Genomic DNA, 20,866 nt, shown 5'->3' on the forward strand with positions numbered 1-20,866 from the left:
AATTTATTTTTTTAAACTTTTACTTTTGTTTTGGAGTATAGCCGATTAACAACGTTGTGTTAAGGACAGCAAAGACACTCAGCTATATATATATATACATGTATTCATTCTTCCCCACACTCCTCTCTCATCTAGGTTGCAACTTAACATCGAACAGAGTTACCTGTGCTATATAGTACATCCTTGTTGGTTATCCATTTTAAATATAGCAGTGTGTACCTGTCCATCCTAAACTCCCTATATTTTATTGATTTCTTTATGTAGTTTCAGTTCAGTTCAGTCGCTTAGTCGTGTGCGACTCCTTGCAACCCCATGAATTGCAGCACGCCAGGCCTCTCTGTCCATCACCAACTCCCAGAGTCTACCCAAACTGATGTCCATCGAGTCAGTGATGCCATCCAACCATCTCATCTTCTGTTGTTCCCTTCTCCTCCTGCCCCTAATCCTACCCAACATTAGGGTCTTTTCCAATGAGTCAACTCTTCGCGTGAGGTGCCCAAAGTATTGGAGTTTCAGCTTCAGCATCAGTCCTTCCAATGAACACCCAGGACTGATCTCCTTTAGGATGGACTGGTTGGATCTCCTTGCCATCCAAGTGACTCTCAACACCACAGTTCAAAAACATCAATTCTTTGGCGCTCAGCTTTCTTCACCGTCCAAATCTCACATCCATACGTGACTACTGGTAAAACCATAGCTTTGACTAGACGACCTTTGTTGGCAAAGTGATGTCTCTGCTTTTAAATATGCTATCTAGGTTGGTCATAACCTTCCTTCCAAGGAGTAAGCATCTTTTAATTTCATGGCTGCAATCACCATCTGCAGTGATTTTGGAGCCCAAAAAAATAAAGTCTGACACTGTTTCCACTGTTTCCCCACCTATTTCCCATGAAGTGATGGGACCAGATGCCACGATCTTAGTTTTCTGAAAGTTGAGCTTTAAGCCAACTTTTTCACTCTCCTCTTTCACTTTCATCAAGAAGCTCTTTAGTTCTTCTTCACTTTCTGCCATAAGGGTGGTGTCATCTGCATATCTGAGGTTATGGATATTTCTCCCGGCAATCTTGATGCCAGCTTGTGTTTCTTTTAGCTCAGCATTTCTCATGATGTACTCTGCATATAAGTTAAATAAACAGGGTGACAACATACAGCCTTGATGTACTCCTTTTCTTATTTGGAACTAGTCTGTTGTTCCATGTCCAGTTCTAACTGTTGCTTCCTGACCTGCATACAGGTTTCTCAAGAGACAGGTCAGATGGTCTGGTATTCCCATCTCTTTCAGAATTTTCCACAGTTTATTGTGATCCACAGAGTCAAAGGCTTTGGCATAGTCAATAAAGCAGAAATAGATGTTTTTCTGGAACTCTCTTGCTTTTTCGATGATCCAGCAGATATTGGCAATTTGATCTCTGGTTCCTCTGCCTTTTCTAAAACCAGCTTGAGCATCTGGAAGTTCATGGTTCATGTATTGCTGAAGCCTGTCTTGGAGAATTTTGAGCATTACTTTACTAGCGTGTGAGATGAGTGCAATTGTGCGGTAGTTTGAACATTCTTTGGCATTGCCTTTCTTTGGGATTGGAAAGAAAACTGACCTCTTCCAGTCCTGTGGCCACTGCTGAGTTTTCCAAATTTGCTGGCATAGTGAGTGCAGCACTTTCACAGCATCCTCTTTCAGGATTTGAAATAGCTCAACTTGAATTCCATCACTTCCACTAGGTTTGTTCATAGTGATGCTTTCTAAGGCCCACTTGACTTCACATTCAGCTTAATAAAAGCTAAATTCTTTGATCTTACTTTGCATTCAATATGTTGTCATATATCAATTTAATTGAAGTATCTGAAGAAAGACTGGCTTCACATGGTACATGGTTGCAAAAGGGTGGAGTATTTGTCTAGTATGTTCAGGTAATTATTGATATTACTTTTGATACTATACCAAAACTTGACAGTGTAGTTTCATAAAGGTTAGGTGTATGAAATTATACTGAAGAATGTTTTATGTTCTAGTTTATTGAAATTCATTGATTTATCTTTCAATTAGAATTGATATTTTATCCAATGCATGATTTTGTGACAGTTGATCACTTGCAAAATATTAGTGCACTGAAAAATGTATGTTTTCTAAGTGTTGATCTGTTCATTTTAAAATATGCAAAATTGATTTGTTACTATCACTACCAGTCTTCCCTGGTGGCTCAGACGGTAAATGATCTGCCTGAAATACAGGTTTGATCCCTCATTTGAGAAGATTGCCTGGAGTAGGAAATGGCAAACCACTCCAGTATTCTTGCCTGGAAATTCCATGAACAGAGGAGCCTGGTGGGCTACAGTCCATGGCATTGCAAAGAGTCAGATATGCCTGAGCAGGCATGTAAACATGAAACCAATCTTGTTGGATTATATATCTAACTTGTCGGATTACATGTATATGTTATATATTTAACTTTTGCTTGAAATCTTGTATTGGTAACAAATACTGTTGTTTTTCTTGAAGTGAAGGCTTACTTGGTTCACTTTTGAGATGATGTCTACCAGATAATGAAGTCAGAATAACCATAGTTATTATTCATTCTGGGGCTTCTCCAGTGGGTCAGCAGTAAGGAATCCATCTGTGATGCAGAAGACACAAGAAAGGCAGACTCGATCCCTGGATCAGGAAGATCCCCTGGAGACAAAAATGGCAACCCACTCCAGTATTTCTGCCTGGAGAGTCCCATGGACAGAGGAGCCTGGTGGGCTCCAGTCCATAGGGTCGCTAAGAGTCGGACACGACTGAAGTGACTGGGCACATATGCAGACTATTCATTCCACAAAAAGAGCAATAATTCAGCCCACAAGTCAGTCAAACAAGTACTTTTTCTTGAGGCCAACATTCTCCTTTGGTGTGCAGTAGAAGTGCTTTATATATACTTCCTATTTAGTCATGAGGTGTATTGAAAAGAGGTATACATTAAGTGGATAGGATACGGAGAAAAGCTTAAAATCTTATTTGTAGTTTAAATCTTACTCTTGTTATTTTCTATGTATGCTTTTTGTACATGCTGAATAGTGGAATAATGGAAAGCAATCTGCATGTGTTTCCTGGTGATAGACTGGGAGATCTTCCAGTTCTACATGTGAAGTCATCAATAGTCGATTTTTCCACAATTATTCACAGAATATGTTTAAAATAGGGTATTGTTTTAAGGTGCCTTTTTTTCACTGAGTCAAATTAGTGCATTTAAATGATTATCATTACCAGTGATCTTGATTTATGGATTAAGTATAGGCTTCTCTCATTTCCAATTGTAAAAGAGCTACCTCTAAGCTAAAGCTTGATTGCACCTTGAGAAATACGGGGGCATTTTTATAATGCCTTTGTGAAGGTGATTGAGAATTAGAAGTCAGTAAATAATGCTGTTAAATGATGTAAATATATAATTATTTCTTTTGTTTGTGTAGTAACTATCAGGAGTTCAGATTTATGCATCGTTAAATTCTAATCCTTGGAAAATACTTGTAAGATAAGACTTTTAATTTTCAATTTAGAGAGGAGCAAACGTGAACAGGGAGACTGTGAAGCAGTTTATTTCCCACTAAGGAGATCATCAGTGACCTCCACACTGCCAAAGGCAGTACATTTTTGTTCATCCTTTTCTTACCAGATCATTCTGTGACAGTTGACAAATTTTGGACTAATTCAATGACACTCTCTTCCCCCTCAGCTTTTGTATGCTTTAAAAAATAATACTTGTCTCATAATTCCTTTTTAGTATTCTTTGTACCTTTAACAAAAATCATCCTTTTAAGTTTCTGTATTCTTGTGGCCTCTGTCCCTGGCACTAAGCTCCTTTTAATCTATGTCCTCTTCCTGTGTGGCCTCATTTGAAATCCTCATGCTCTGAACAGCTTGCTACTTGCTGCTGAGTCTCATATTTCTGTCTGCAGTCTAGAACAGCAGACTTTACCCAGCTAGTTTCTGAATATCTACATATGATCATCCCTCTGCTATCTCAGATTTCTCATATATCAAACTGAAATTACTGTCCCATTCTATACTTGCTCATCCCTTTGTATTCCCTGTCTTGGTGAATGATGTAGAGATTCACCAGCTGCCCAAGTGAGAACACTGATAGTAATCCTGACACCCATCTCAACCAAATCTAGAGGGTCACCAAGCCACTTTGATTCTAATTCTTAATCTCTTTCCTTCCACTGCTGCTGCCTTCCTGCTGCTAACCTTATCATGTAGAGCATTATTCAGTTCAGTTCAGTCACTCAGTCATGTCTGACTATTTGTGACACCATCAACCACAGCACTCCAGGCCTCCCTGTCCATCACCAGCTAGCGGAGTCTGCCCAAACCCATGACCATCGAGTCGGTGATGCCATCCAGCCATCTCATCCTCTGTCATCCCCTTCTCCTCCTGCCCCCAGTCCTTCCTAGCATTAGGGTCTTTTCCAATGTGTCAACTCTTCGCATGAGGTGGCCAAAGTATTGGAGTTTCAGCACCAACATCAGTCCCTCCAATGAACACCCAGGACTGATCTCCTTTAGGATGGATTGGTTGGATCTCCTTGCCATCCAAGGGACTTTCAAGAGTCTTCTCCAACACCACAGTTCAAAAGCATCAATTCTTTAGCGCTCAGCTTTCTTCACCGTCCAAATCTCACATCCATACATGACTACTGGTAAAACCATAGCTTTGACTAGACAACCTTTGTTGGCAAAGTAATGTTTCTGTTTTTAAATATGCTATCTAGGTTGGTCATAACCTTCCTTCCAAGGAGTAAGCGTCTTTTAATTTCATGGCTGCAATCACCATCAGCAGTGATTTTGGAGCCCCAAAAAATAAAGTCTGACACTGTTTCCCCACCTATTTCCCATGAAGTGATGGGACCAGATGCCATGATCTTAATTTTCTGAACGTTGACCTTTAAGCCAACTTTTTCACTCTCCTCTTTCACTTTCATCAAGAGGCTCTTTAGTTCTTCTTCACTTTCTGCCATAAGGGTGGTGTCATCTGCATATCTGAGCTTATTGATATTTCTCCCGGCAATCTTGATGCCAGCTTGTGTTTCTTTTAGCCCAGCGTTTCTCATGATGTACTCTGCATATAAGTTAAATAAGCAGGGTGATAATATACAGCCTTGATGTACTCCTTTTCCTATTTGGAACCAGTCTGTTGTTCCATGTCCAGTTCTAACTGTTGCTTCCTGACCTGCATACAGGTTTCTCAAGAGACAGGTCAGATGGTCTGGTATTCCCATCTCTTTCAGAATTTTCCACAGTTTATTGTGATCCACAGAGTCAAAGGCTTTGGCATAGTCAATAAAGCAGAAATAGATGTTTTTCTGGAACTCTCTTGCTTTTTCGATGATCCAGCGGATGTTGGCAATTTGATCTCTGGTTCCTCTGCCTTTTCTAAAACCAGCTTGAACATCTGGAAGTTCACAGTTCATGTATTGCTGAAGCCTGGCTTGGAGAATTTTGAGGATTACCTTACTAGCATGTGAGATGAGTGCAATTGTGTGGTAGTTCGAGTATTCTTTGGCATTGCCTTTCTTTGAGATTGGAATGAAAACTGATCTTTTCTAGTCCTGTGGCCACTGCTGAGTTTTCCAGATTTGCTGGCATATTGAGTGCAGCAATTTCACAGCATCATCCTTCAGGATTTGAAATAGTTGAACTGGAATTCCATCACCTCAACTAGCTTTGTTCATAGTGATGCTTTCTAGAGCATTATTAGTGATACTCATGATAACAGTGATATCTAGTGAACAATAACTGTGTTTGGAAAACTTTACCTGTATTATTGCACCAAATTTCATGATAATTTATGATGTAGGTACTATTATTATTTCTGTTTTCCAAAAGAAAAAAGTGGAGCTTCAAAGTAGTTATATACTTGGTCCAAGATCACACAAGTAATTTTGCCAAGTAAGTAGCAAATTCAGGATTGGATCAGTAAATGCATCAGTGTCCAAGCTCGTTACCAACTTGGTAGTTGGGATCTCTCTGCTCTGTCAGGGCTGAGTCTTTCCTACCCTCTACCTTACTTCACAGAGAAGTTTCTAAAATCTGATGAAATTTGATGAAAAGAAATCACAACTTGATTAGAACCTCCAAAGAGTCCCATTGCTTCCAAGATAAGGTTCAAACATACTCTTTCATGATGTGATCTCCTGTTCATATCTGTAACATTACCTGCGTTATTCATTGTCACATACATTCTTCTGCAGCAAGGCTGGGTCCTAAGGGATCCCTAAATGTATAACACCACTTCACATTTCCTCTCCGCTTTCTATTTTCTCTACCTGGAAAGTCTTCCCTTGTTAACTAGCTAATGTCTGTTCATTCTTCCGTTTCTCTTTCTGGGGCTTCCTAGTTAGTGCTAATGATAAAGAACCCGCCTGCCAATGCAGGAGATTAAGAGATCCAGGCTCAATCACTGGGTCAGGAAGATCCCTTGAGGGAGGGAATGGTTACTCACTCCAGTATTCTTCTTGCCAGGAGAATCCCATGGACAGAGGAGCCTGGCAGACTGTGGCCCATGGGGTTTCATAGAGTCAGACAGAACTGAAGCAACTTAGCGAGCATGCACCTGTCTGCTTCTAATACATTCCTAGCATTTACCATCTGGCATGTAATAATTGATAGGCAAGATATTTAAGGATAATAATCATGTTTATTTTACATTTACACCCCAGGGCTAGGGTGCTACCACAAGGCACTAAAATATTTTTTGAATGAATAAGTGTTGAGGTTATTTCAGAATTCACCTAGTTTAACTTATCTCCACATATTTTGATCAAATTTTGTGACATGTTTTAAAGAATTAAATTAGGTTTAAAGTTAAAAATTCTCTAAAATTTTAATTAGTAAACTTGTTCTTCTGCTTTGCTCCTCACTTCATCTTTAACAATCTCTTTCAAAAAGAAAATGTAAATATAAGTGCAAATCTAAAACAGTGCTAAAGCACTGATGAACTCTAATAAGTTAGGGGGAAATAGAGAAGAGTCAAGGCAAAGTAATAGCAAATAAATATCACATGATAAATTTATTCAAATTGGGGTATAGTTGAACTTTTATTCAAAAAAAGTTATGATGTTTTTAGGAGAAAATAATATTTTATTTCAGGAGAAGACTAGACTGCCTGGCAATAAATCTAAGTTTCTTTCCAGATTTTAGATTAGTTCTCTGAAAACCTTGTGATTTCTTGCAAGCAGAGAAATATAAGTGTGTGTTAAGCAAAACAATAAATAAAATCACAGAAACAAATAAAATATGTGTTCTGTATGCCTAGTACACAAAATAGAATAAATTTATAAAAGTTTTACTTTGTCATCATAAAATGGAATAGCAAGAAAATGATTGTTGACATTCACACTATTGAAAGATGCACAAATTTTCATCTTGGGGCCTGGAATTACCTTCAGGTTATGAATTGTTGGCTGATATAATGTTTAAAATTCAGTTTGTAAAGAAAGCATTCTGACTGTGCATGTAGCCTCCAATTTGACAACAGATTACATCACTTCTTGTGATGTTACACCTAGACTTTTCTACCCAGTTTTAATAGTTGATATTGTAAATCAACTATACTTCAATATCAATAATACTTGTTTTTGGTGTACAACATAGTGATTTAATATTTTTATAGATTAAAATTCATTTAAAATTAGTAGAAAAATATTGGCTACATTCCCTGTGCTCTACAATATATCCTTGCAGATTATTTATTTCGTACATAGTAGTTTGTGTTTCTTAATCCCCTTCCCCTATCTTGCTCCTCATCCCTTCCCTCTTCCCACTTGTAACCACTAGTTTGTTCTCTGTATCTGTGAGTTCTGTTTCTTTTTTATTTGTTGTTTTATTTTTTAGATTTCACATATAAGAGATAATGTTTAGTATTTGTCTTTCTCTGACATTTCGCTAAGCAAAATAACCTCTATCTAGGTCCATCCATGCTGTTGCAAATGGCAAAATCTCTTTCTTTTATATGGCTGAGTAATTTGTCATTGTGTGTGTGTATATATACACACATTGTGCATTTTTATTTTCCATTCATTTTTTGATAAATGACATTTATGTTGCATCGATATACTAGCTATTGGAAATAGTGCTGCTATGAGCATTGAGGGCTTCCCTGGCAGTTCAGCTGGTAAAGAATCTGCCTGCAATGCGGAAGACCTGGGCTCTATCCTGGGTTGGGAAGATCCCCTAGAGAAGGGGAAGGCTACCCACTCCAGTATTCTGGCCTGGAGAATTCCATGGACTATTCCATGGGGTCACAAAGAGCGACTGAGTGACTTTCACTTTCACACTTTCATTCCATGAACATTGAGGTGAATATATTTTTTTGATAGTCCTTTTTGATTGCTGTATTGTAAACTATAAATTATTTTAAAATTGGCAGTTGTTTCAAGTTCTAACATAATTCCTGGAACCAGGTGCTTAATAACTGTTGAACTAAATTTCTTATAAATGAAAATCCATTTTCACTGATATAAATTATCTGACTAAAATTGTATTTAAATAGCAACCTAACCTTTATTATATGACTTATTGTATTAGTTTGTTAGAGCTGCCGTAAAAAATACCACAGATTGGATGACAAATTAATTTCTCACAATTCTGAATTGGAAATCAAAAATTAAGTTGTTGGTAGGTTTAGTTTCTCCTTTAGTCTTTCTCTCTCTTTGACTTACACATGACTGCCTTCTTGCTGTGTCCTTACATTGCCTTTTCTCTATGTATACTTCCTTTTAAGGATAGCAATCTTGTTGGATTAAGGTGACACACTTATGACCTCATGTAACCTTTTGATAACCTCTTTAAAGGCTCGAACACTAATACAGTCGCAGTGGAGTTTAGGTTTTCCACATATGAATTTTGAGGAGCCACAATTCAATCTATAATAGTTACTGAAGTTTAATGCATGTCCAAGTGGTAATAATGAGTCAAAAGAAATTGTGAACTCTTTCAAATGTGTTGAAAGAGTGAGTTTACTGTGTAAACATCCAAATATGCCCCAATTTTTTTCCTCCAGAATTTTCTAGCAGCATTCTGAAACTAAATAAAATTTTCCCTCCAAAATAATAGATTTCTAAGGGAAAGACATGGTGTAATTCATCATCTTTAACATGAGGAAAGTCATAATGAAAGCATCTTCTAATTCAGTCATGGCACTTGCCAAACTCTTCAAACCCTCTCAAAACTCTTTCCTACTGTCTCTGCTGGAATGTTTATCTTCCCGTTCCTGCATAGCCAGCTCCACTTTGATTTGAATGCTTAAATTTAGCCTAATCTGCTTTCTCTGTTCATAACTGGTTCATAACTCTATAAATGTGTGCACCACACTACTTAGTAATTTTTCTGCTTGCTTATCTCTTCACCTTGAGGCTAGGGTTGAATTCCAATTCACTGTTTTCTGCTGGCCTGGTATAGTATACCTCATTCATGAACTTGCTCAGTGACTGTTGTCAAACAAATGGATTACCTGTTATGAGTTGGAAATAGCTTTCTTGAACATCAGGTAGCTTGTCTTTTCAGGGAAGTCACAATTTTATAGTATGTGGTGCAGAAAGGAAACTCTCATGGGTCAGCGGCAAGGACTTTATTACTCACACCAGAGCAACCAGCATAAATTGCATGTTTGTGTCAGTTCTCTTTGACTCCTAAGTCCTACTGGGGCAAAGCAGAGAGACTCCAATGGGTACTGCACAGGCCGTGGGCTTGCATTTCAGCTGAGGAACCACAGCATAGACCACTTTAGCTTTTTACAATGGACTGCAAGTCAGCCTGCCTGAACTCCCCAGGAGAAAACATTATCTGTAGTATACTGTTCAGTAAATAAATCTGTTCTTTGCCCTGGAGGGAGACAGTTTATAAATATCCTTGAAAAGATAGTGATAAATGCCCACAACTGTGAGAAACCCATGGAGAACTGTCTGTCAGCAAAGCACAGCCAAGCAAAGATATGAGTTGAAAGCTTTCCAGATAAGAGCTACATAGAGAGACACAGCCTACCATTTTTGAGGAAGGAAATGAAGGTCAGTATGGATAGAATGGAGAGAAATAGGAGCCATGTGTAGAAGAGAAGATCTAAAAGGTACCTGAGGGCCAGGTTTTGAAGGACTCTGTAGCCATGGTTTTGTATTAAAAACTGATCCATGAATCTCTAGCTGGAAAAATTTAAAAGCTAATTATGTGTAAGAAAAGGTTGTTTCCAAAAAATAAATGCACACATATGTGTGTGGTGGGTTTGAAATTATTTATAGTTCATCACGTTTTATTAAATTGTTTTTGTACTGTGATTAAATTTTTTCAAACAAACTTATTTCGATACAGGATTTAATATATATGTATATAGAACTCTCTGTGTATTGTTTGAATGAATGCTTGAGTGCTTGCTAAATCGTTTCAGTCGTATCTTACTCTTTGCAACCTTTTGGACTGTAGCTCTCCAGGCTCCTTGGTCCATGGGATTCTCCAGGCAAGAATACTGGAGTGGGTTGCCATGCCTTCCTCCAGGGGCTCTTCCCTACTCAGGGATCAAACCTGAATCTCTTATGTCTCCTGAATTAGCAGGCAGGTTCTTTACCACTAACACCACCTGGGAAGCCCCTCTGTGTGTGTGTGCGTATACATTTTACAAGTGAGAAAATTGAAGATATTAGCTATATTTAAACATATAAAATTATGATGTTCCCTTATATAATTATCTTACCCATGAGAAAAGCAGTATTTCTTGATTTTGAAGCTCATGGTTTTTTACCCCAGAGATATTTTTTACATGAAAATAAATACTTCAAAGATACTGGCCATGGCTAATTCTTTTTTTTTTAATACCCCAAACTGTTTTCCAAATAAAGTTGAGTTACTGATACTTCCACATTCTTGAAAAGACTATCTACCATCAAGGTTTGGAGTACCTTCCAAACTCTTTGTAGCTTTGAAAACCTAACATAACTTTATGGATGCCTGGTCTCTTGGAGTTGTAAAGAAAAAGGAAGATGATTTGCTTGCTGCCTTTTTTCAAATAAATGAATATTTTCTAAAGCATTCATTCACTTATTCACTCAACAAAGAGTCATAGAGGGCCTGTCTGTGTCAAGCATCCTTTGTGCATTAGATGCCAGGGATGATGCTAAGATTTTAAAAACACACAGATTTCTGTCTTTATATGAGCAGATTTTATGCAACTCATCACAGAGAGGCTTTAGTTTTATTGAAAGTTTATAAAAGACTTCAAAATAAAACTAGCAGTTATTTTGTCTCCTCAGAGGCAGCTCTTTACACTGATGAAAAGCATCAGTTAATATTAAGTTTGATCTACATTTTAAGCTATTAGGCTTTCTTTTAAAATTTCACTCATTGGGCAGAGTTTAGCTCTCTGGAGCATCATAAAATATATATTATCCACCTCCATCCCAACAGTGCCTATCTCCATGGCAGACCTTCTAATTAAATCTGATCATCCCTTTATATTTGACTTTTTATCCCTTAATGATAACTTTTTGTACAGAGTTTTTCTTAAACTATGCTTCTTCCTTTTTTCCAACAACACTAGAATTTTCGCTCACAATAAAAATTTATTGCTATAGTTTGTTTTACTTTTATGTATTTTGGTCCATCCTTCTAATAAATACTTTCTTATGTTTCTTCCCCAGAGCCACAGTTTATAAATACTTAGAATGCTACAGTCAGTGCTTAGTGCTACACTTTACAAGGGTTGTAAACAAAATTAAATGATCATAAGGTAACAACCAGGATACAGAGTAATGGGGAAATCACTTCTCTTGAGACATAGGTAAAGAAACTAGAGATATTCAGCCAGGAATAGAAAAGACCAAGACAGAATCGAAAAGGCCTGTTTAAATATTGGGTGTACTGTTATTAGAAAAAAAAAACCAAACTGATTAGATATGTTCAGGACCCTCCCAGCACCCCAAAGGAGAGGCGAATTGAAAATACTGATGAACATTTGTAAGATTTTCCAATATGCTTAGAAACATGAATAGGAATTTAGCGTTGATCAAATTAGAGAGATTAGAGAAACAATGTAGTCAGCTTTTAGTATTTATTTAGTACTTGTCTTTGAGTTGTATCTGAGCTCGAGGAGGAGTCATATAAGATATGAAAGTGATCTTAGCTTGGCTTGAATGATACAGTTTGATTTGTGGAAACAGGAGTCTCAACTGGATTACCTAGGAAGAAGCTCAGGCCAAGGTTAAACAGTTACTATGTAGCTGAGTCAGTTTTGAACCTGTGTCTGACTCTAAAACCTAGACTTTTAAAAATTACACTATGAAAAGGGGAATAACAATGTATTGTCAAGTAAAAACAAATCAGTTTTCAAAAACTAAAATCTAACTTTTGTAAATGAATTGCATGTCTATGCCTGAAAAGATTGGGTAGATAAACCCCAAAATGTTAGCAGTCACTGGGCAGTTTGATTTGGTGCCTTATAAAACATTTTGTCTTTATGCTTGTACATTTTCATAAAAAAAACAAGTATTTTCTTTATATCTTTTATGCGCTGAATGAAAATACCTGGCAACATAGAATTAGGTACTAAGAGAAAATATCCTTCAAGAATGAGAGCAAAATAGAATTAGAAACATAGAAACAGAGTTTGTTACCAATTGATCTTCAAAAATAAAAATTCTAAAGCTTATATATATATATATATATAAAGAAAAGTTAGCAACGCTTGATAGAAATTATGAATTTCCAAAAGTATATGAACAGCAAATAAAATGGTAAATATGTGGATAAGTCTAAAGAAACATTACTCCATAAAACAATGTAACAATATCTGTAAGGTTAAAAGGGAGAAAGTGTTAAAGCTATTATTCTGAAGAAAAACTTAAAATGTCTAATACAAGTTTTATACAAAAGTGGAAATATTAATAGATGGATTGTAAAAATATTATCCATGGATAGGAAGACAGACTATTGTAAAGATTTCCATTTCATTCCACCAGAGTCAGAGAATCATTAAAATCCACTCAAGATATTAATTTTTTTTGAGGGGGGAGTAGTATTTGGTAAGCTGATTCTAAAGTTTAAAAGTGCAAAAAAGAAACACTCTTGAAAGAACAGTGTGGTAGGATTTGCTGTAGCAGATGTCCAGATTCATTATAAAGCTACAATTGGGACTTGCTTGGTGACACAGTGGATAAGAATCCCCTGCCAATTCAGGGGACACAGGTTTGATCCCTGGTCCGGGAAGATTACACATTCCAGACAGCAACTAAGTGTGTGAGCCACAACTACGAAGCTGTGCTCTAGAGCCCGAGTGCTGCAGCTACTGAAGCCCACGCGCCCTAGAGCCTGTGCTCTGCAAGAGAGAAGCCACCACAGTGAGAAGCCTGTGCACCACAGTGAAGAATAGTCCCCGCTCGCCACAACTAGAGAAAGCCCGTTGCAGTAATGAAGACCCAGAACCACCAAAAATAAATCAATAAATTTTATTTTTTAAAAAAGCTTAAGTTGTAATTAAAATGGTATGATATTGGCAGAAGAACAGACAAATATACCCACGGGACAGAATAGAAAGCCTGAAAACAAATAGATATAAACAGAGACTTATTTGGTTACATCTGTCTATAACAGATGAAGGCAGATAAATTTTTACAATATATGGTTCTGGCAAAATTTGTTATCTATCTGGGTAAAAATTGGATCCATAGCTCACATTGTATAGAAATTAACCCTTTGCAGGGGTATTATTAATCTAAATATGAAGAAAAACTATAAACATTTTAGAAGGTAATAGAGGAAATATTGTCATGACCTTTGGGATAGGGAAGGATTTAATTCAGACACAGAATGAAAACATGATAAATTCAACTGCATTAATATTCAAAATTTCTGTTTTAAAGCAGGTATCATAAACAGAATGAAAAAGGCATGGTAAGCCAGAGAACTTTGCCATACATATTTAACCAAGAAGTCATATCCACTATATATAAAGACTTGCTAAACTTCAATAAGAAAAAAGACAGTTTACCTAAATTAAAAAATACATGAAAGAGATGCTACACAGAGACAGAAAATCAGTCAATATGTGTGTGTGTATGTATATATATATGAAAGACACTCAACTTTAGTCAGAATCAGATGTAAAGAGTTTAACCTTTCCTTCAAGGAGGCCTGGTCTTTGCCTTCAGCTAGTGGCTCACATAGTAGAGTCTGCCCACAATGCAGGAGACCCTGGTTTGATTCCTGGGTGGAGAAGATCCCCTGGAGAAGGAAATGGCAACCCACTCCAATATTCTTGCCTGGAAAATCTCATGGGCAGAGGAGCCTGGTAGGCTACAGTACATGGGGTTGCACAGAGTCGGACAAGACTGAGTGACTAATACTTTCACTTTGTTAATCTTTAAGCTCTAGGAATGTCATGCCTTACAGAGATGTGTCTTTGTTTGTCTGGGGTCCTTGTATTGGATAGTCTAATGTGGTTTGGGGAGAGAGATGGCTAAGCCAGATTCTAACAGTGTGATTTAGAGTAAAGTGAAAGAAAAGTGAAGTTGCTCAGTCGTGTCAGACTCTTTGCAACCCATGGACTGTAGCCTACGAGGTTCCTCCACCCATGGGATTTTCCAGGCAAGAATACTGGAGTGGGTTGCCATTTGCTTCTCCAGAGGATTTTCCTGACCCAGGGATTGAACTGGATCTCCCACATTGTAAGCAGACGCTTTACAGTCTGAACCACCAGGGAAACTCACAGATTAAGGGAAGATCTGTGATTAAGCCACAGAGAAGATCATGGATTAAGATAGATGATCACAATATGATCTGGAGTGTGTGTGGGGGTGCTCTTTGGGTCATGAAGCCCAATCTCTGAAGGGATAGAGCTTAAGATCACCTGGTGGGAAGTCTATCGTTCCTATGTGATGGAACTCGAGTGAAACTTCTAGACACCAAGGCTTGGGTGAACTTCCTTGGTTGATAACATTCCATGCCTACTGCCACACATCTTTTGTGCTTTTCAGGTTTGTTTTTTTTTGCCACTAAACTGTATTATTTTATAATAAAAAGAATAATTGAAGTGAGTTTTAAGAAACAAAAAGTAAGGTTTTATAAGGTAAATATGGTCAAAGGGTTCAAAAGAACCCCTTTTAATAAGGATAAAAAAGGTTCTACTGTATAGCACAGGGAACTATATTCAATATCCTATAATAAACTATAATGGAAAAGAAAATGAAAAAATGTATATATATGTATAACTGAGTCACTTTGCTATACAGCAGAAATTAATACAACATTGTAAATCAACTATACTTCAATAAAATGAAGATTAAAAAAAAAAAACAGTAAGGTCAGGTCTCCAGTTTTGGAGAAATAGTTTTGAGAGTGCTCTCAAAGTTGATCTACTAGTTAGGGACAGATGAGTAATTGGCATAGATCTTGAAATTCCAGTTTTTAATTTTGTCTTTGGCGATCTTTTCTTCCTTTGTAACCTATTAGAATGCTTCCTTCCTGGTGTATGGGAACATGGACAACTAAAGGGCCATCAGAAGGTAGCTTTGAGATACATTCTGCAGGCTGTGACAAAGCCTGATTGATGATCATGGTTTTCTCTAAATAGAGACCTCCAGATAAGGTTGTCACTGCTCTGGAGAATCCTGGATAAGCCCTGGCAAAATACTTCCTGGATCTGCTTTCTAAGACTTTATGTAGCCTCCTTTTAGTCACAAATGACGTTGTTTCCTTGTTTTTCTACTTCTTTTCCTTCCACTGATTAAATTAGGACCATCTTTCAAGACCTATTAGGCATAATTAGATTTGTAGGCTTTGGTTTTCCAATTTTGTCCTAGGCAACATCCCTTCTTGTTAGGAGACTCCTAGAGATGGTTAACCTCATCCATTATGTACTGATTTCCAGAGGTTAACTCTCAAAGGGCCAGGTCTTGTTCTTTCCTCTTTTTTATGCGCTCTATCTCTTTCTTTACTCAGTATGTGTGATATGTGATACTTTAAAATTCTTATTTCACAAGGCAGGATAAAATACTTCCTTGTTAAAATACCTTCTCCCTAAGGGGGGGGTTATTATTGAATGAGATAAATGAAACTGTTATCATTTCTGTCCCATGTCCTTATAAAGAATATTTTTCGTGTTAGAAAAAAATGTATTACTTGGTTTTCTTGCAGCATTTTTTTTGCCACCAAAATATTTTCTAGGCTACACTAATATGAAGGGTTTTCAGCAATTTACAGAAATGGTGCTTATGAGCGTGTATTTTCCCTTTTACTACTGAAAGGAAACCATGGGAACATCGCATCCAATTTTGTTTGACAGAATTCTGGTTAGCAAGCCACATGTGGTGTGTTTTTGTTTTGTTCTATAGTTGTTTCCACTGTGTCGTGTGATTCATCACAAGGATTTTGAGAATGGAAAATGTCACAAACCAAATATACTAAATTATGAGTAGTTTACTCCATTGCAAAGGGAAGTTAGTGAACAGTCAGGCAGAACAAAAGCAACAAGAATCCCTGGATATAAAGCTGTTTCACCTGATGAAGTTCAGGTTTCTGCATGTGATATGAAGTTGTCAGAGCACCAATAGCCATCTTACTTAATTTTTAAGTTTCTGAAAAATGATAAATGATTATTCTTGCATTCACTTTACATAACCTATCAGTTAAGGGTAATCACATGTTTAAAGCAACCAAGAGAAACAGTTGCATGCACAGCTATTAGTATTTTCAGAGCAATTTTAGAATGAACTTGTTACTAGCAGCCAGATTCATTTCTAATGAGTCCTGTGTTCCTGTGGCCACATATAAAATGTGATGCCAGGTTTGCTCTCTTGTAGTTTTGAGCCAGAAGTGTTATGATTACGTTTGCAAAAAACGTAATCTGAATGTCTCTGGATGTCTGGATGTCTCTTACCTAGCTCATTTTGATCAAAACTTGCAAATAAAAGGAGAGGAATAATAACCAGAGACTATTGAACTCCAAACTCCTGCCTATTCACTAATTGTGACATTTTATAATTCTTTCCTAGTTTCATCACCCTTCCATTACCAAGACAACTCTGGGGTTTTTCCAGAGTAGGGTCAGCTTAACTCTAAGTTCTCTACTTCAAATTCAGAAGGGTTTGTACTCAACAATCTCTTTCTGTACTCTTCAGAGCTTTTTGATTTCTTGTTACTTGAAGCTACAGCTATTTATCTTGGTACCAAAGATGTCTTCATTTCCATAATTAGTGGATTACTTCAAAACCTAATTAATGGGGACCTCTGTGGTAATCCAGTGGCTAAGACTCCGTGCTCCCAATTCAGGAGGCTGGGATTTGTTCCCTGGTCAGGGAATTAGATCCTACATGCCACAACTAAGAGTTCACACGCTGCAACTAAAAATCCCACATCCCACAAAGAAGACTGAAGATCTCAAGTAACAACTAAGACCTGGGTCAACCAAATAAGTAAATATTAAAAAAAGAACTAGCATATGGATTAAAAAGAAGACAAAAACCCTAATTACTAAAACCCTACACATGATTATGAAAGGATGAAATGTTTTAAGCCAAGAGGAGCACAGGTCATCCTATCTATTAAAAAAATAAGGAAATTCAGGATGATATATGGGCAAAATATCTTCATTTCCTTTCCAAATCCTCCCCCTGCCCCACCTTGCTGTTTTCTCAGGAGACTGACTGTTACTCAGATTTCCGTGCCTTCTGGCTTCTACCTGGGTTCAGTCCTGGTGAATCAGAGCAGGAAATAGGGAAAGAGGAAGGGTGAGACGTGGGCATTCATTCTCCCAACTCCCTGCCTAGAGCTGGTCACATCCCTTAAGATTCCTGATCCTTACCAGATCATCTGATCTGCATGAATTTCTCTTCATTCAGGTTTCAGTAACATCTTCCCTCATCTCTTGAGACAGAGCTCTGCTACTGTTTGTCCTGGGTCCCTGCTGTCTCCAGCTGTTTCCTACATCCCATTACAGTTTGATAACGAGCCTTTTTTTCGGTAAACTCTTTTTGAGTTAACTCATTTTAAGTGTGAAATCTTTTTACTGTTGAGAACCCAGTTGAAACACCCCAAATGGTAATAACACCTAAATCTGAAGAACAAAGTAGAAGACAAACTCTTGTTTTCTTAATCTGAAACATTTCTTTCAGTTTCAAGGAGACTTACCCTCAACAGGATGAGGAAGAAAAGTGAAATCTAGAAAAGTGAAGGGTAAAGGAAAGTCTGTAAATGTGCATGGAGTTGCTCTAGAATCTTCCCTCCCAGAGGTCTGTGTTCTGTTCACAGCTGGACCCAGAGTCTCCCAGCTCCCTGCACAGGTGGTACCCCAGGACTTTCCCTTCACTCTTTTCCTGGAATGGACCCACAGCTTCCCATATTTCATGTCTTCAGGGTTTCACTGGTTTTGTTTTGTTGTGTTTTGGTTGTGACATGGTGAGAAGACTGGTTTTCTGAGACTCTGGAAAGTAGTAGACAGCAATATTTTTCAGGAACAACTGGATACTGACTCTGCTTGCCTATTAAAAAAATACCTTTCTAGTATTAAGTTTGCTTCAAAATCTAGAAAAGCTAGGTTTTTCTAAAGACTTCCTTGAACAGAAGTACATGGGTGGTGAGGTTAAGATGTGAAAGGGAACTGAAACCATAGTATAAAAGAACAGTGTCTTAGCAGGAATTTTGAGTTTTATCAGCAGCTGTGTACCCTACAGGGACACAGAGTCCAGGAAGAAGTTACACAAAGATGTGATGTATCTTTTTTGTGTGTGGACATTTCTGTTAAATTCTGTTTCCTTTGCCACAGAAATGAAAAACTTAGAGGTAGACCGAGTCTGTGGATTATTTCTGTGGCTCCCTGACCCAACTTTCAGTGCTGCTAGAATATCCACAACTTATAAGGAACTTTTAAGAAAAGGTATATGAAAAATTAACTTATTGAGCCTTTGCACATATGAAAATGCTTTCACTCTTGTTGGATGCACAGACTGAACACAGCATTTTAAGTTTCCTCCGTGTTTTGAAGCTTATGTCTCCATTATTTTAACATGCAGTATTTTTGGTGAGATGCTGGTTTCCAGTTTGATTCTCCTTTTGACTCTTCTGTAGCCATTATGAAAATATTTTCTTTATTTTTAGTATGGTCTAAAATTGTATGGACAAATATCAAGGTTTTTCTTTAAAATTTTATTTATGTTTTTATTGGAGTACAATTGCTTTACAATGTTGCGTTAGTTTCTCCTGTTCAACAAAGTGAATCAGATGTAAATATACATGCATCTTCTCTCTCTCGGGCATCTCTTCCACCACCTCCCCCATCCCATTCCTCTAGGTCATCATACCACACCAAGCTGAGCTCCCTGTGCTGGACAACAGATTGCCTAAAGGCTTGTCTTTCTTTAGTGCTTGAAAATAATCTTCTTTTATTTCTTTATTTTATTCCATCCACTCTTGCTTTGGAATTCCTGAATGTTGGACTCCCTGGATTAACCCTCCATATAATTTTCCTCATATTTTCTATCTATTTGTCTTTTTGATCTATGTTCTGAGAGATCACCTTTTTTTCCTAAGTGCCTTCCGACATTTAAAATTTTAGCTATGATCCTTTTACTCTTCAGATATTTTCTTGTCATATGACTGAATCCTCTTCTTAGAACTCCATTCTTGATTTACAGAAATAATGTTTCCTCAGTCTTCTCTGAGAATATTATTATACTACATTCTCTTTCTCTCTTCTTTCCTCCTCCCCTTGGAATTATTTTTTCATTTTGCACCCTATTTGTCTTGCATGCTCTTGGTTCTCCTCTCCATTCGTATTTTAAAAAGAAAGAAGGTAGGGTTTTACTGTATGTGTACACATGCATGTGTATGTGTACACATATATACACTCTGCATATAGGTATTGCATTAGTTTTATTCCCTGAGTTGGAATTTTGACCATGGGCTCTATGTTTATGAGTGCTCTCCAGCCTTCCCTTCTGCAGCTGTTATCGGGATCCTGTAAGAACACCTGATCTGTTAGTCGGCTTTACCTCTGAACTCAGATACTGTTAATAATAATGGAAGCTAATAGACTGACTAAATTAGTTGATTCCTTTTCATAATGTTGACTCATATTTAAATTTGTCCTTTTTTTTTTTTTTAATTGGTAGGGTTTTTTGGCTTCTAACACTTCTTGAAACACACACACACAGAAACTTTTTGACACATTTTTATGCATAAGGAAAAAGCTTATAAAAGTCTGACCGAAAGCCTATATATTTCAAAAGAACTAACAAATTGCAAAGTGCCTGCAAAAGCAGCTTCCCCTCCACCCTCAATTCCCTTAGTGCTGCTGTGATGGGGATTCTGTTTCTCTGTAATCCATCCATGTCCTTATGCTTGAATTCCTTAGACTTATCTAGAATTCAGGAGATGAAGTAAAATCTTCCTTGTGTTTTTTTCCTCTCTTTTGTACTTTTGTTTTTGTATCTTGATTTATTTTGTGGTATGTGTGAGTTTTTTAAAATAAAATTGTAATAAAATATCCCCCAACTTTTTTTAAACAAAAGCCAGATCTCATGAGTGGTAATTTGTTGAGTTCAACATTTTCTTTTATGAAAAATAGTTTATACACATGAGGGACTAAGTATTACAGGGTACCTATAAATAGGTAAAATCATTTTTCTGCTTTTTATTGATATAAAAACAATGACATTCTTTATCAATTTACCAGCTAACTAATGTGTAGACAGTTCTAATAAAAAGATAAATGGGAGTGTTAAATATCTCATCATTGCAGTACAGAAGCATTTTAAAGGAATACCTCCATATACTAAAATGAAATTTAAATCTAAACATCCTTATGGATCATCAGATGTGATCTTTGTATAAAATGAGTGCTCTGTCTGCTGAACCAGAATA

The 20,866-nt window shown here is 37.2% G+C and overlaps 1 long non-coding RNA gene across 1 annotated transcript in view; it reads left to right on the plus strand.

Annotated features, from left to right (window-relative positions):
- Nucleotides 1–20,866, plus strand: part of LOC145542383 (uncharacterized) — a 158,441-nt gene that overhangs the window by 55,613 nt on the left and 81,962 nt on the right. The window lies entirely within an intron of this gene.

The sequence above is a fragment of the Giraffa tippelskirchi genome, chromosome 3, assembly GCF_054371585.1.
Source record: "Giraffa tippelskirchi isolate mGirTip1 chromosome 3, T2T-mGirTip1v1.2.pri, whole genome shotgun sequence".
NCBI lineage: Eukaryota > Metazoa > Chordata > Mammalia > Artiodactyla > Giraffidae > Giraffa > Giraffa tippelskirchi.